Here is a 13727-nt window from a genome sequence, read left to right on the forward strand (position 1 = left end):
ACAAACATTCTGTGACGGGCTCCCCCGGCTGACTCCAGCCAGGGAGCTGGATGGTGCCAGATGGGTGGCTGGAGCCCCCTAAGTTCCACTGGTCAGCCCCAAGGCCTGCTCCTTCCCTCACTGCCCCCTGCTGCTTTGCCTGGGCTCTGCCCTGCCGGGACCAGCCGTTTCTGGCTGGGGCGTTTCTGGCTGCATTCACCCAGCCCCGGGCTGCTGGGACAAACCCTACTGCAGGGCGGTGATGGCCGACCTAGAGAGAGGCGGGCAGGGGCCCGGCGAGGAGGAGATGCAGGTGCAGGCCCAGTGAGGGAGAGAGGAGGGCAGGGGCTGGGTGAGGGAGAGACACAGGCAGGGGTCGGTTGAGGAAGAGAGGGGGATGGGGGTCTGGCGAGGGAGGCAGGGGTGGGGGCTGGATTAGGGAGACACGGGCGGGGTTCCGGGAAGGGGGGGGGCAGGGGCTGGGTGAGGGAGGGGTCGAGGGAGGAAGAGAGGCAGGTGGGGGTCCAATGAGGGAGAGAGGGGGTGGGGGCCAGGCGAGGAGGGGGCTGGATTAGGGAGACACAACGGACGGGGGTCCAGGGAGAGAGAGGGGGGCCAGGGGTTGGCGAGAAGGAGAGAGGGGTGGGGGCCGGGCAAGGGAGAGTGGGGGTGGGGGCTGGATTAGGGAGACACCACGGGCGGGGGTCCAGGGAGAGAGAGGGGGGCCAGGGGTTGGCGAGAAGGAGAGAGGGGTGGGGGCCGGGCAAGGGAGAGCGGGGGTGGGGACTGGATTAGGGAGACACCACGGGCGGGGGTCCAGGGAGAGAGAGGGGGGCCAGGGGTTGGCGAGAAGGAGAGAGGGGTGGGGGCCAGGCGAGGGAGAGGCAGGGACACGACTTGGCAAACAACACAGCAAGACTAAACCCCAGGCACTCCGAGGTCGCTCACAGATCAGAGAAGAGGTGAAAAGTGTCACTATAGACTCATTGCATTCAAGCAGCACTTAGAGGCCACCACAGAGCACAGAGCCCCCGTGTTCCTTACCTGCCCCAAAGAGCCGAGGGGCCAGTCTGACCTGGGAAGGGTTGCTAGGCAGATGGGGAAAGAGGCCCAGGGAGACGGGATGGCTCTGGCCCTCGGGTCACACGAGGTCTGTAGCCGAGCCAGGAAGGAGCCCTGATTCCCTAAGTCCCTGCCCAGAAGCACAGCCCCCTGGCTGTTCCTCCTGCGTGAAGAGCCGCTGGAGCCACCGCGCTAGGCTCCAGAGGGGCCTCTCTGTCCCGCGGGGGAGTGGCCCAGCGGCAGCGCTCATGCCGTGCCAGGGAGACCTCCTGGCCTTGTCTAACAGTGCGAGCTGGCTGTGGGCGCGCCCTCTCTGCCGTGGCTTCCGTGGGCGGCGATGCCATCGGCCACTCCTCAGCCAGGGGCATGCTGCACCGGCAGCCACCGCCTCGGACCGCGTGTCAGGAAGGGACAGGTGGTCTGGGAGCAGGGGTCCCGGTTCAGCCAAGCGGGCCTGGCACTTAGCCCCCGGCGACACACGGGCTTAGTGGCACCCCTGTGCCGGGGGTCTCGCTGTATCGCGGCCTCGCGCAGGCCACGGTTCTGTGACAGCTGCTGCTGCACCTCGGCTCCAGCCTCTGCTCCAAACAGAGCACCTGAGGCGCTAAAGCACTGTCTGCCCGGGTGCCCCAGCAGTGCTGGGTCAGCCCATGAAGCTGCCTTGCTTCCAGCCACCTTGGAGCAGACCTCCCATCTCTCTAGCCCACAGCCAGCCTCCAGCAGTGGCTGATGCTGATGCTGAGCAGACGATGAAAAGGAACCCTCCTGTGTCTAGCCAGGGGCTCTCTCCAGTCCAGTCCCCCCCTCCCCCAGGCCCACCAATGGCTCGCTCTGAGCTGAAACTGCCCTGCTCCTTGTCTCAGCTTGGGGCAGCTGCCGAGGTTCGTACCAGCCTCAGGTTTGTCGGAACCCTGCACCCCCTGCCTCCAAGTGGAGCAGTCAGGCATGGAACCAGCAGCCGCGTACATTAGCTCCCTGCCCCAGAGGGGAAAGGTTGCTGTCTGCTGGTACTGGCAGGCCAGCGGACACCTGTTCAGCAACGTGACAGAGAGAATCCGGACGGTTCTGCTCCAGAGAAGATGCCGGGGGAGGGACTGGAACTTTGACTTTGAAGCGGCGAGCTAACGTGCCCCCAGCTCCCGGTGAGTCATTCTCCGAGCCGGTCACGGTGGATGTGCTCTGCCATCTCCATTCCAATCTGCCGGGCACAGAGCGCGCACGATGTGAGCAGAATGAAAGCTGAGGCCGCGTCGCAGAACGAAGCCACACAAACTGCCCGTTTCCCCCTCCCCATCTCGCCGTTCAGCTCAGCAGCCCTGGGCCTCGCTTCAGAGAAGAGGGGAACGCACAAGAAATCCTCGCCGAGGAGGAAAAGAAGAAAAGAACGAATGAACGAACATGCTTTACAACCAAGTCTCTCCAGTCCCCTCTGCTCGTCAGCAATAAGCAACGTTCCCCGGCTGTTTGTGGCTGTCAGTCTCCACCCCGAACTCTGCTCCCCACCTGCCTGCTTTGTCTTATCTCGTCTTCTACACAAACACAAGATGCCACTAACCAAAACTGCATTAAAAAGGGAATCTCTGACTTCAAAGGGCCGTGTTCCTGCTGCTCCAATTAGAGGGGAAAGCAATTCCTGGCTGAGGAGGCAGGAGGGAGACTTTGTGCTGCCAGATCCGTTCCAGCCCAGAGCGGGAGCAGGAGAGAGACATCTGTCCCTACTGAGCCCTTTGTAGGGCCTGGCCTTAGGGGAGCACAAGTCCCCTGCAGTTTGAATGTCAGTACTGTGCTGTGCACGGGCGTGTCCTCACTCCGTGGCCACACGCAGAAGTTAGGGACACTAGCTGAAGGAATGTTAGGCTGGCAGAATACCATTACAGAGGTTGGAATGTGCCCAAAGTGAATTCCGATTTTATTTTTTAAATTTGAGGCTGGCATTTTTCTGTTCAACGCTTTTTCTTTCTTTTTTTTAATACGCTGTTTTACTGCTTTTTAAGAAAAGACCACTGTGCCAAAAAAGGTGATTTTTCCCAAGAATTTAAAATGTTTCTTTCAAAACTTTCCCCTTTTTTTCCTAATTGTGCAGCTTTTTATTTGCCATTTTTCACCCACTGCCAATTTTGTCTAAATGTTGAATTTTTACAAAATTAAAAATGTTTTATTTCAGAATTTGGAAATTTAGTATTTTGAACGTGACCGTGGTTGGAAACCTCCCTTAAAATGTCTGGATTCAAACAATATTCTGAAAAACATACAAAATCCAAAAAAGCCTTCAGTCAACAAAACTGCTTGCAAAACTGTCATGGAAACTTGATTTGATTTTTCAGCCAGCTCTAATGCTGAGTTGATTCTTCCTGGGGTGGATGCCCCGTGTTCTCCGCTGAAGTAGAAATGTGCACCTGATGTTTTTGCTGAGAGCACTGAGGGAAGCCGCCGTGGAAACCAGCATTGATTTTCTGTTTGAAAGCAGAGAAAATTGTCATTCCGTTTAGTTCTGAGCTGTGGTGAAGGACATTCCACCACATGAAGTAATCCTAGCAGCTCTCACAAGCTAAATGGGCTGTTATGGGCAGGGGGCTGGACTTGATGACCTCCTTAGGTCTATTCCAGCTCCATGATTCTATGATTCTATGGAGATGGGAGACCTATAGTCAATAGACTGTACTCAGTAGGTGGCTCTCCCCGGTGTGAATCGGCTCAGAGCCACCACATTTGGGCGTGTGCTTTCTGCCTCCCTCTGTGGTTCAAACAGGATCCTTCTATAGATCCTGCCCTGGGCTCACTGCTACATTCTCAGCATTTCTCCGGGCTCATCGCTGTTTTGTTTAACTTGTGTTAAACAGCTACCGAGTTCCACCCAAGAGGTGGCTACAATTCAGGGCTGGTTCTATGTGAGCAGCATACAACCTGTCCCTGCAGTCCTTGCATGGTCAAAACTGCGATGGGAATTTCTGCTAGGACAACCAAGCTCTTAGCAGACGTTATAACAGCTCTTGCTCCACGTCACCGGACCACTGCTTAACTCTGACCCTGTAGGGCCCCTGGCATTGTGGGCCCTGGGCCATGGATGGCTGTTCCCTGTAAGCTGAGCGCTTGGGTGGCCACCCAGGAGAGATTCAAATGCTGCCCACCTGATTAGCAGAGCACCCACTGTGCCCACAGCCAGCAGCATGTGTTTCTACTGGTGGTGCACATCCACACATGCCTCAGTGCACAGAACAAAATTTATCCCAGACATAGATAGAGACAATTAGGAGGAACACTGATGGCTGGGACTGCTCACACTGCCACAACACACACCATAAATAATAATGCACCGAGCTGCTTTCTAGAGTTCAGTGCCGTCCCCAGCCCAGAGCGAGGCTGGCTTTGCCATATCTGAGCCTGTGAGCGGTGTAGCCGGCTACAGGTCACAAGGGACCATTGGGATCATCTGGTCTGACCCCCTGCACATTGCAGGCTACAGAACCTCAACCCTCTGCCCTGTAAGAGACCCCTAGTCTCTGTCTGAGTCACTGTCATCCTCAAATCAGGATTTAAGGGTTTGACGTTATAGAGACTGCACCATTTACACTAGCTGAAACCTGCCAGGGCCCCTTGCCCCTTGCTACAGAGGAAGGTGAAACCCCCCCCAGTGTCTCTGCCAGCCTGACTTTGGGGGGAAATTCCTTCTCCACCCCAGATGCAGCAATCAGTTGGACCCTGAGCATGTGGGCAAGACCCCACAGCCAGACACCTGAGAACAAATTCTCCGTGTAACTCCGAGCCCTCCCGCTCTGGGGTCCCATCTCCACCACCGGACATACTTGCTGCTTGCAGTCACAGCCTGCTGCCTGCCAGTGTCAGCAGTGCCACCACCCCACCCCCTCCAGAAACTTGGCAAGCTCAGATTTGCAGCCAGTTGGGTCTTGTGCCCCCACGGCTCCCCTTGGGAGGCTGTTCCCGACTGTCACTCCTCTGACGGGTCGAATGTCACGTCTCTGACGGGTCGAATGTCACGTCTCTGATGGGTCGAATGTCACGTTTCTGACGGGTCGAATGTCACGTCTCTGATGGGTCGAATGTCACGTTTCTGACGGGTCGAATGTCACGTCTCTGATGGGTCGAATGTCACTCCTCTGATGCCTTGAAACTTTCGGCTCCTTTCAAACCTAACTTTGTTGCTGGATCATTCATAGCCATTTGTTCTTGTTTTCACATGGGCATGTAAATAACTCCTCTCCCTCCCTGGTACGTGTCCCTCGGATGTACTTTTGAAGGAGCAGTTGTATCTCCCCTCAGCCTTCCTCTGGTGAGGCCAAACAAGCGAGCTCTTCGAGTCTCCTCTCCATAGGTAGCTTTCCCATTCCTCTGATCAGCCTAGTGCCTCACCTCGGCACCTGTGCCACTTTGAACACTTCTTTCTGAAACATGAGAGATCAGAGTTGGCCAAGAGTGCCAGAGGGTCTCCCCAGTGTCCAGGTGTACACTGGAACCAACATTTCCCTGTCGCTATGGAAACACCTCGCCTGACGCAGCCTAAGACCATGTTGGGCTTTTTCATGGTGTCACCACAATGGCAGCTCATAGTCACCCTGGGGTCAGCCCAGGTCTTTCTCCTTGTCTGTCATTTCTAATACATCCCCAGCTTATAGGGAACATTCTTGTGGCTAGTCCCTACTGCTACGTCTAGACTGGCATGATTTTCCGGAAACGCTTTTAACGGAAAAGTTAAAAGGGCCAGCTGTCTACACTGGCCCTTTTGCGCAAATGATTTGCGCAAAAGGACTTCTACCTGAACGGGAGCAGCATAGTATTTCCGCAAGAAGCCCTCATTTCTTACAGTAGGAAGTCAGTGCTTTAGCAGAAATTCAAGTGGCCAGTGTAGACAGCTGGCAAGTTTTTCTGGAAAAGCGGCTGATTTTCTGGAAAACTGGCCAGTCTAGACACAGCCTAAGTGTATGACTTTACACTTTGCCCTATTCCCATTCCCATTTGTATTATTTCAGTTTTCAAGGCCACCCTAACATTGTACAGTATTCCAGTCCTTTGTACTGGCAATACCCCCACCTTTGGGCCATCACACACTTTATTAGCCAACACCCACTTTTGGTGCCAAGATACAAATGCTAAAGAAGATCAGTCACAAAACCAATCCCGGAGGAATTTCACTAAAATAAGCTCCTACCAGCCTGACAGGTAGGACCCTTTCACCACTTCCGTATCCACCATCAGTTCTCCTCTTAACCCTATCTTCTACGATTCAACAAATAATTTTCCATGTGGGACAGCATCAAATGCCCTGCTGAAATCCAGGTAGATTCGATCTACTGCATACCCGTTGTCTAAAAAAATGAGTTCTCTTCTTGAAAACACTGATCCACTTGGCCTGGCATGAGCTACCTTTTATCAAACGTGGTGTTTTATCCCGACCCAATTCACTTCAATACCCTGAACTTTCTCTTTCAGCATTTGTTTCAAGACCTTGCATACAACAGAGCTCAAACTAACAGGCCTGGAGTTTCCCAGCTCATTTCCCCCCTCTTTCCTAGAAACAGGTCCTACGTTAGCCATTCTCCAGCCATGACCCCCCGCGTCACATGATCCTTCAAAACCCTTGCTATTGGGCTTGCAATTGCTTGTGCCTGTTTCTTGGGTGGAGATTGTCCCAGTCCCTCGAATTAGTTCTATGAAGCTGTTTTCTGCTTGACTCACCGTGCTTCGTGGTCCCACTACGTATTGCCTTGTTTTTATGTATTTATTTGGCTAATTTTCTTGGCAAGGTCCAGCCCTGCTGGGCTTTTGGCAGCTCTCACTTCTCCCCTGCACTTTCCACCCCCAAGAGGTCGCTTTCCCCTCACTGATCCTGCCCATCTGCCATTGCTGGGAGGCTCTCTGCTTTCCCTTAATTTGCTGTTCAGAAGCTTCCTCATACGGCTCTTCCCTAGGGGTTTGCCCAGGTAGGTCACACCGCGCAGCCGCTCCATCCCAGGCTCTGCCCCCTCCAGAATCTGAGCCACGTCTCCTGTTTCTATGTCTCCGTGCCTCGCGCCCGCTGCCTGCCGGCTCTGTGTTGACAGATGCTGCGCCTGCCCTGCCCGGATCCCTGCTGCTCGCTGTCTTGGCAGAGGCATGTCAAGGAAAACTGAACCTGTCAGAAAGCCCAGGTGATGCATGTTGTTTTGTGCGAATCCATTAACCTTTGCTCCAGCCTTTTAAAGCCCTGGCAGGGGAGCAGGGTCTCCCAGAGCGGAGCTCACTGTGCTCCTGATGCCTTGGCTGGGAGTCTCGGTGGCTGCTCTGGAGAGTTGAGTTGCTCACACTTAGCCTGTGCTGCTCCTGTGAAGCCCCGAGGCCATAAGCATCCTGCTGTCACATCGCGCAGGCTCCAAATCTGACCTCCCTCCCTGCGTCAAGCCGTGCCCTGCCCTGCCTTGCACAGTTCTGAGGGCTCCAAGCCATTTACACGCTGGCTCCCTTTACAGGCCAAACTCACGCCTGAGCTAACTCCGCTGACTTCGGGCCATCCCTGGGCTTGTCTTCCCACAGCGTGAGGGCCTGCTTCACTAGTGCCCGGGCAGGCAACCCGCAGCCCCCAGAATTTTTCCCAACCCCACCAAATAATGAGCTTGTAGCATTCCAGGAGTGGGGACCTTGCACAGTTCATTTAGTGCAAGGCAGGTGTGAAATGCTACTGTCACAGCTCCCCCTGCTGGCGGCTCACCAGATTGCTGTGAGGAGATCCCGGCACTAGGACCCCATGTCCACTCTGTATGTGCGGCTGTAGAGATAGGGATGCAGATGGCCCTGGCTCATTCCTGCCCATACAGATGCAGATACAAATTTTGTATCTGTGCAGGGTTCTACCCCTGTGCCCTAAGCTCCCCTGGGTCTCAGCAGACTCCAGCCCGCTCTGGCATATTTCCTGCCACTGATTGTCACAGAAATGGAGCTCGTCAGCCCACCTGCAGTAGGCCCGCAGGACCTGCGCTGACCCCCAAATAGCCCCTCTCCCAGAATCCCAATGGAGGGGGGAGCCGCACAAGCCTTTTGCTTCCCCTCTACCAGCCCTGAGGCTGCATGAGCAGCGCAGAACACACAGGTGTGTTGCACAGACACCTGACACCTGATTGCTCCTTCCTTGAGCACATGAAAAATACAGAGCTCTAGGAAAAATAATAATAATAATAATAATAATAATAAACGCTGCCCACATCTCCTCATCCCTCCAGCATCACTGGGCCCATCCAGAGTTCTGCGCCCGTGCATGGCTCATGTTCTGGAACATGGGGCCATCTCCCCGGCTCTCTCTTCCACGTTCTGTCCTTAAAAACAATTAGATGTCCTGTCGCACCTTAGAGACCAACAAAAAATATAGACAGTATCCTGAACTTCCGTGGCCACAACCCACTTCCTCAGAAGAGCAGAGTGGAGAGTAAAGGGGGGGGGCTCACAATTTATGACAGAAAAAGAAGGGGGGCCGTACCTGTCAATAGTAGTGCTGGTGCTAACGAGGCTAATTGAGTGGGCTGGAAGTGTCCCATACTTAGCTTTCGATGTCGGTTGGGTGTTGAGTGTAAGGAAATCTGGGTTCATAACGGCCCATCCAGTTCAGGTCTCTGTTCAAGCCAGGAGAGAGAGTGTCAAATTTGCAGATGAAGGCAGTGAGGAGTGACGGGGCTCAGGCTATGGGAGCCCAGCCTGAGATGCCTTGAAGGAGCTGAGCACCTGCCCTGGAAATTCGGCCCAGTATCCCCCAGGCACTCATTACCTCGGAAATGTTAGCCGTAGGCGAGTTGTTGGCATCAGAAGGCAGCTGCCAATGAGAATAACAGCCTGTGGTGCATACGGCCTTTGTGCCGGCCCGGCGGTGTCTTCACACAACGAATACTAACTATCCCTGCTCCTGCTTTCCAGCCCCCCCTCGCCTGAGCCTTACCAGGGAGGTTGGATTCCCGCCCCCAGCTCGCAGGCGGAGAAGCTGCAGGAAGAGGGTTTGTGGCTCAGATCAGTGCACTGCTACACGCCCAGGGCTGCACACTTACACTAGCCTGGGGAGTACGGGATAATCAGCAAAACGTGAGCTCCCAGGGCGATGCCGCGATGCCGTTCTGGGACCCAGGAAGCAGGGGAATCACACGTCTATTTCACCTCTGTCTTCGGCCCTCCTGGGGTGGCTGCTGGACTCCTGTCACGAGGGACATTGATCAGTTGGAGGATTCAAAGAAGAGCCACGAAGATGACAAAAGGGCCAGGAAACCTTCCTCAATGAGCTCAATCTGTTTAGTTTAACAAAAAGAAGGCTCCGGGGTAACTTGGTCGCAGTCTGTAGGTACCTGCCTGGGAACGGGATTTAGTAACAGGCTCCGAAGCCGAGCAGGGACAGGGGTCTAAGATCTGTGACTGAGATCATGAAACATGACAGGCATTTAACCAATGCAGTGACACCTGTCGCTCTGCAGCAAGCCTGTGTAACTCGCACCCCTAGTGTGGTTCACTGTCCCTTGCAGTGGCACTTAGACCGCTCACAGCGAGAGATAAGAACAAGGGAGCTCTACAGCCAAAGCTGAGAGCCAGCTGGCTTTATAGCTCAAGCTGTAGAGGCTTCTGTACTAAGCTCCACAGATCCCTGGCAGCTACACCAACAGCAGTAATTCTGTGAGGCCTGAACGGCCTCCCCCTTCACTAACCTCTAGGACAGCTGTGGTCCCCTAGGAAAGTGCAGCTGGGCTCACAGCACCCAGGAGAGCAGGGCTGCCCCTGGACCACACAATCTGCTGTCTCACTGCTGGCCTTTCCCCTTGACAGACTCCTTTCTACCATCACAAGAAGGTCTCTAGGCAGGGACCCGTCCCAAAAAAACACGAGAAACAACCTGGCCTGAGCAGAGATTTTAGACCCTCACAAAGGGGAAAGCCAGCAGCCTGGGTGTCACCTAGAGCAGTAGGGCAGTGGGCTGAGGGGCTGGTGGCAGGGGACCTCCACTGTTTCAGCAAATTCTCTTGTTTGGGACAGGTCAGGTCCAGAGAGTGCGGGACCTGAGAGGTGCAACCTGCATAACTGCCGAGATCTGCGCTAGCCTCTTGTACCACAGCACCACACCGGGAGCTCCTGTTCCACTGCTTGGCCCTGAATCCTGCTCCCAGACACAGGCCGCGTGGGGAGGCAAGGCCTGTGCTCCGTGGAGCCAGATGGGGCCTTGCCCTGCCTGTACTAATGTGCGTTCTGTTGGAAAGGTCCTAGCTGCTCAAGCGCTCCAGAGCATGCCGGGAGACGGCCCTGTCCTCCTCATCCTCTCCCACTCTGTCAATCTCTGCGTTGGCTGCCGGCTTAATCGGCCGTGATTGCATGTTGTTAGCCAGCTGCTGAGGGAAGGGCTGGAAGATTTTCAACACCACTGCGGGGGTTAGAGCGTTTCTTCTCCTTTTTTTTGCTTCCTTTGTAATGAAAGCTGGGAGTCTGCACCATCCCCGTGTGCCGCATGATCCCAGCAAGCAGGCCTGATTCCGCACACGGCTCAGGGGTTAGTGCTGCAGGCTCCCCCGGAGCAGCCGGTACATACAGAGCAGCTCCGTGGAGGCTGGTCACCCTTGTGCAAGGCAGGGAGCGGGAGAGGCAATGCGCCCCTCCTTTGGTGGGCATGGTGACTCACCGTGGGTGCCAGCGTTTGCACGGGGCCCGGAGGCCGTCACTCGCACAAGGAGCCGGAACTGGCCCTGACAAACCGTCTCTTGTTACTCATCAGACTGTCCCATCCCAGCTCATGCCCAGTCCCTGGATCCTGATAGGCGCTTTGTTTTCTACCCTGCTGGTGCAGTGTGAGCATCCAGGGCAAGTCCCTGTGGTGCCTGCAGTGCTCAGCACCATGGCGCAGAATTGGACCACCCATTGCCGCAACCACCTCCTCTCCTGCTGTAAAACCCAGTCAGCCCTGCAGAGCTGAAGAATCCAGGACCGGGAGTGTAGGAGACAAAGGGAAAGCCAGGGGAGAGGGGGAGGCTTGCTATGTAAACCAATGCCTGCCATTCGGAGGTGAAAATGTGTCTGCACTTGGCCTCTTCTTGTCTTGCTGCAGCCCCCAGCTGCCCTGCGTCAGCCAGTGTCGGCCCTGCAGCTGGCAATGGGAATGCAACAGAAATTCCCAGCTCCCAGTGCATGGCCATGTGACTGTATGGGGTGGGCTGGCAGGGAGGATGCTGCCAGCTGGGCGAGTAACACCGGCTGCTTTCACTCCAGCCCAGAGACTTTGTATTTCTTTATTTGCTGTTTTTATTTTCTGAGCCTCAATGAAAAAGGCAGGGTGGTGCATTGGTTATGGCAGCCATCTGAGATTTAGGAAGGCTGGGTTCAGCTCTGCTACTGACTTCCTCTATGACCTTGGGTAAGTCCCCAAGGCTCTGGACCTTGGTCTCTCTGCAGAGCTCCTTCTCAGATCCACTTAGCCCTGTAGGCACCTTAACATGCTCTGGGCTTGTACAACAAGCTCCTGGGTGCCAATGCTCACCCTGATTGGCTGGCTGCTTTAGCTGTACTGATGACTGCCTGGCTATTTTTTCTCTCCTCTTATTGGCTAGTCATTTATTCTCTGCTGGAGACTGGCTATTTTATTTTCTGGATCTGCTGATTTGCTGGCGGGGGGAGGAGGGAGAGAGGGACGGGTTAGGGTACTGACAATTTTTTCTGACCACCCCTCTGCCTAGCGGATTTATGGGCCCTAATCTATTTGGCACGCTGAGGGGCTGCCTTACTCCACATGCACCAAACGGCCCTCCCCTGGGGCAGGCGGTTGGGATGTAGATGGGGTTCTAGGTGCCGGCTCTGGGACAGCGTTTGGATGCAGGAGTGCTCAGGGCTAGGGAAGGCTGGAGGGGGTTCATGACTGGGGTAAGAGTTAGGGATGTGGGCTCCAGCGGGGCCCTGCTTACCTCAGGCGGCTCCTGTTTGGTGGTGCAGTGGGACTAAGGCAGGCTCACCCCTGCCCTGGCCCTGCACCACTCCCAAAAGCAGCCAGCAAACTCCCTCCCAAGGCCTGTTGTGCCCCCTCTGTGCTTTGTAGCGACGACGGGATACAGAGTGGGAGGGGGCAGGGCACCTTGACATCAGCACCCTCCTCTCCCTCCCCTGCCCTGCACAGGAAGTAGGAGGGTCCCCAGGGGGAGGGGTAGCTCCAAGGCAAAGAGCAGGAGATGAGCAGCAGTGGGGGGAGAGGCAGTCGAAGTGCCGGCACATGGTAGCCTCTTGGCCAAACCAGTCAGGATCACCTGCCAGAGGCGCCAAGATCTGCCAAGAGATCTCAATAGACGGGTTGGTGACCACTGGCCTACACTGACCTGACCGGGCACATGGACAGCCCCAGGCCAGCAGGGGGCGACTCTCCCACAGAGATGCTTCCCGGGGGGGGGGTGGTAACTATGCCGACGGGAGGCGCTCCCAGGAGCATCGTCTGTAAAGCACTCAGGTGCCCCGCGTTGCCATGGCGCCGTCAGTCGATGAAAACGGAACTTTGGCGTCGGTGGCGAGCCTGCGCGGGCCCCACGTCCAACCTGCCCACATGTCCAGGGAGCAGGGTGCCAGCTCTGCACCGTGAATCCAGCAGGGCCCTGGAGCAGGGACTGCAATGACCATTCCAACGCCCAGGTGCTGTGGGGACTGGCCCAGCATGGCCCCCAGCGCAGAGACGGCCTGCCCCGACTGACACCGTAGGAACAGTCCCCCAAGGGACACAGAAGCCATCACTGTGCTGGGGGGCTGGCAGCAGAGCTACATGGTGTAGACCAGGCCTTAGTTTCTGTGCAGGGCCATTCTGTGCTGGGGTCCCATCCATTGGATGGTTGGGGTGGTCACCATGGGCCCCCAAAAGCAGGGGGCCTATGGATAGGGTGGTTGTAGTTCTGTGACATACCCAGGTGCAATGCACACCAGTGGTGCTGTCACTCCCACCTTGCACCCAGGGGTGCTTTAAATCGCCTGGGCTACTCGCCAACAGCCAACATGCAGGTCATACCCTGAGTGCCTGTGAACACAGCCTGCCAGCCACGCAGGGGTTACCTGCTCTCCCCAGCCTTGGTTAGACAGCAGGGGGACCCAACACCCCCCACGCTCAGATGTTGCCCCAGGAATGGAGGCACTGACCTGACTGGCCCTTTCCTGGACAATGCAACTATTTCCAGTGTGCGATGCCCGTAAGGGAATGATATGCCAGTGTGTTAACTCAAACAGGGATCAGACACATTGGAGTAGATCAAACAGTAAAACAAGCAGATTAATGACAGAGAGATTTTAAGTGAATACAAGTAATGAGCCATAAAAGTCAGAAATGATTTCAAGAAAAGCAAGGTAAAACATTTACAGTACTAAAGTCTAATGTGATTAACTTTATTAGATGCAAGCGCAGCGTCCCACCACATGCTCCAACCAATTACTGACCAAACTCTCTGGTTAGCTTCCCTCCAGAGTCCAGCACCTGCGTCCTTTGTCTCTTCAGGTGCAGTGAAATGCAACGGGAGGGGGTGTCTTGGGGTATTTGTCCCTCCTTTGTATAGTTTCATTCAGCTCCCTTCTTGAAAAACATTTCCAGGTAGGCACTAGGGGTATGTCTACACTACAATGTTAGTTCAAACTAACCGACGTTAGTTTGAACTAACATTCATAGCCGCTACACTAGCGCTCCGCTAGTTCGAATTTGAATCGAACTAGCGGAGCGCTTAGTT

The 13727-nt window shown here is 55.3% G+C and overlaps 1 long non-coding RNA gene across 2 annotated transcripts; it reads right to left on the reverse strand.

Annotated features, from left to right (window-relative positions):
• Positions 1-2836: 2836 nt before the first annotated feature.
• LOC112547133 (uncharacterized) lies at positions 2837-12476 on the reverse strand. Of its 2 annotated transcripts, none has more exons than XR_012896764.2 (4): positions 11943-12308; positions 9063-9205; positions 8504-8636; positions 2837-3494 (listed from the first exon to the last, which is right to left on the reverse strand). It is a non-coding gene; the product is annotated as an uncharacterized LOC112547133 (long non-coding RNA). The 2 variants fall into 2 exon arrangements; XR_012896765.2 differs by lacking the exon at positions 11943-12308 and adding an exon at positions 12348-12476 and having other exon boundaries at positions 2838-3494.
• Positions 12477-13727: the final 1251 nt, after the last annotated feature.

The sequence above is a fragment of the Pelodiscus sinensis genome, chromosome 31 (genome assembly GCF_052426305.1).
Source record: "Pelodiscus sinensis isolate ZL-2025 chromosome 31, ASM5242630v1, whole genome shotgun sequence".
NCBI lineage: Eukaryota > Metazoa > Chordata > Testudines > Trionychidae > Pelodiscus > Pelodiscus sinensis.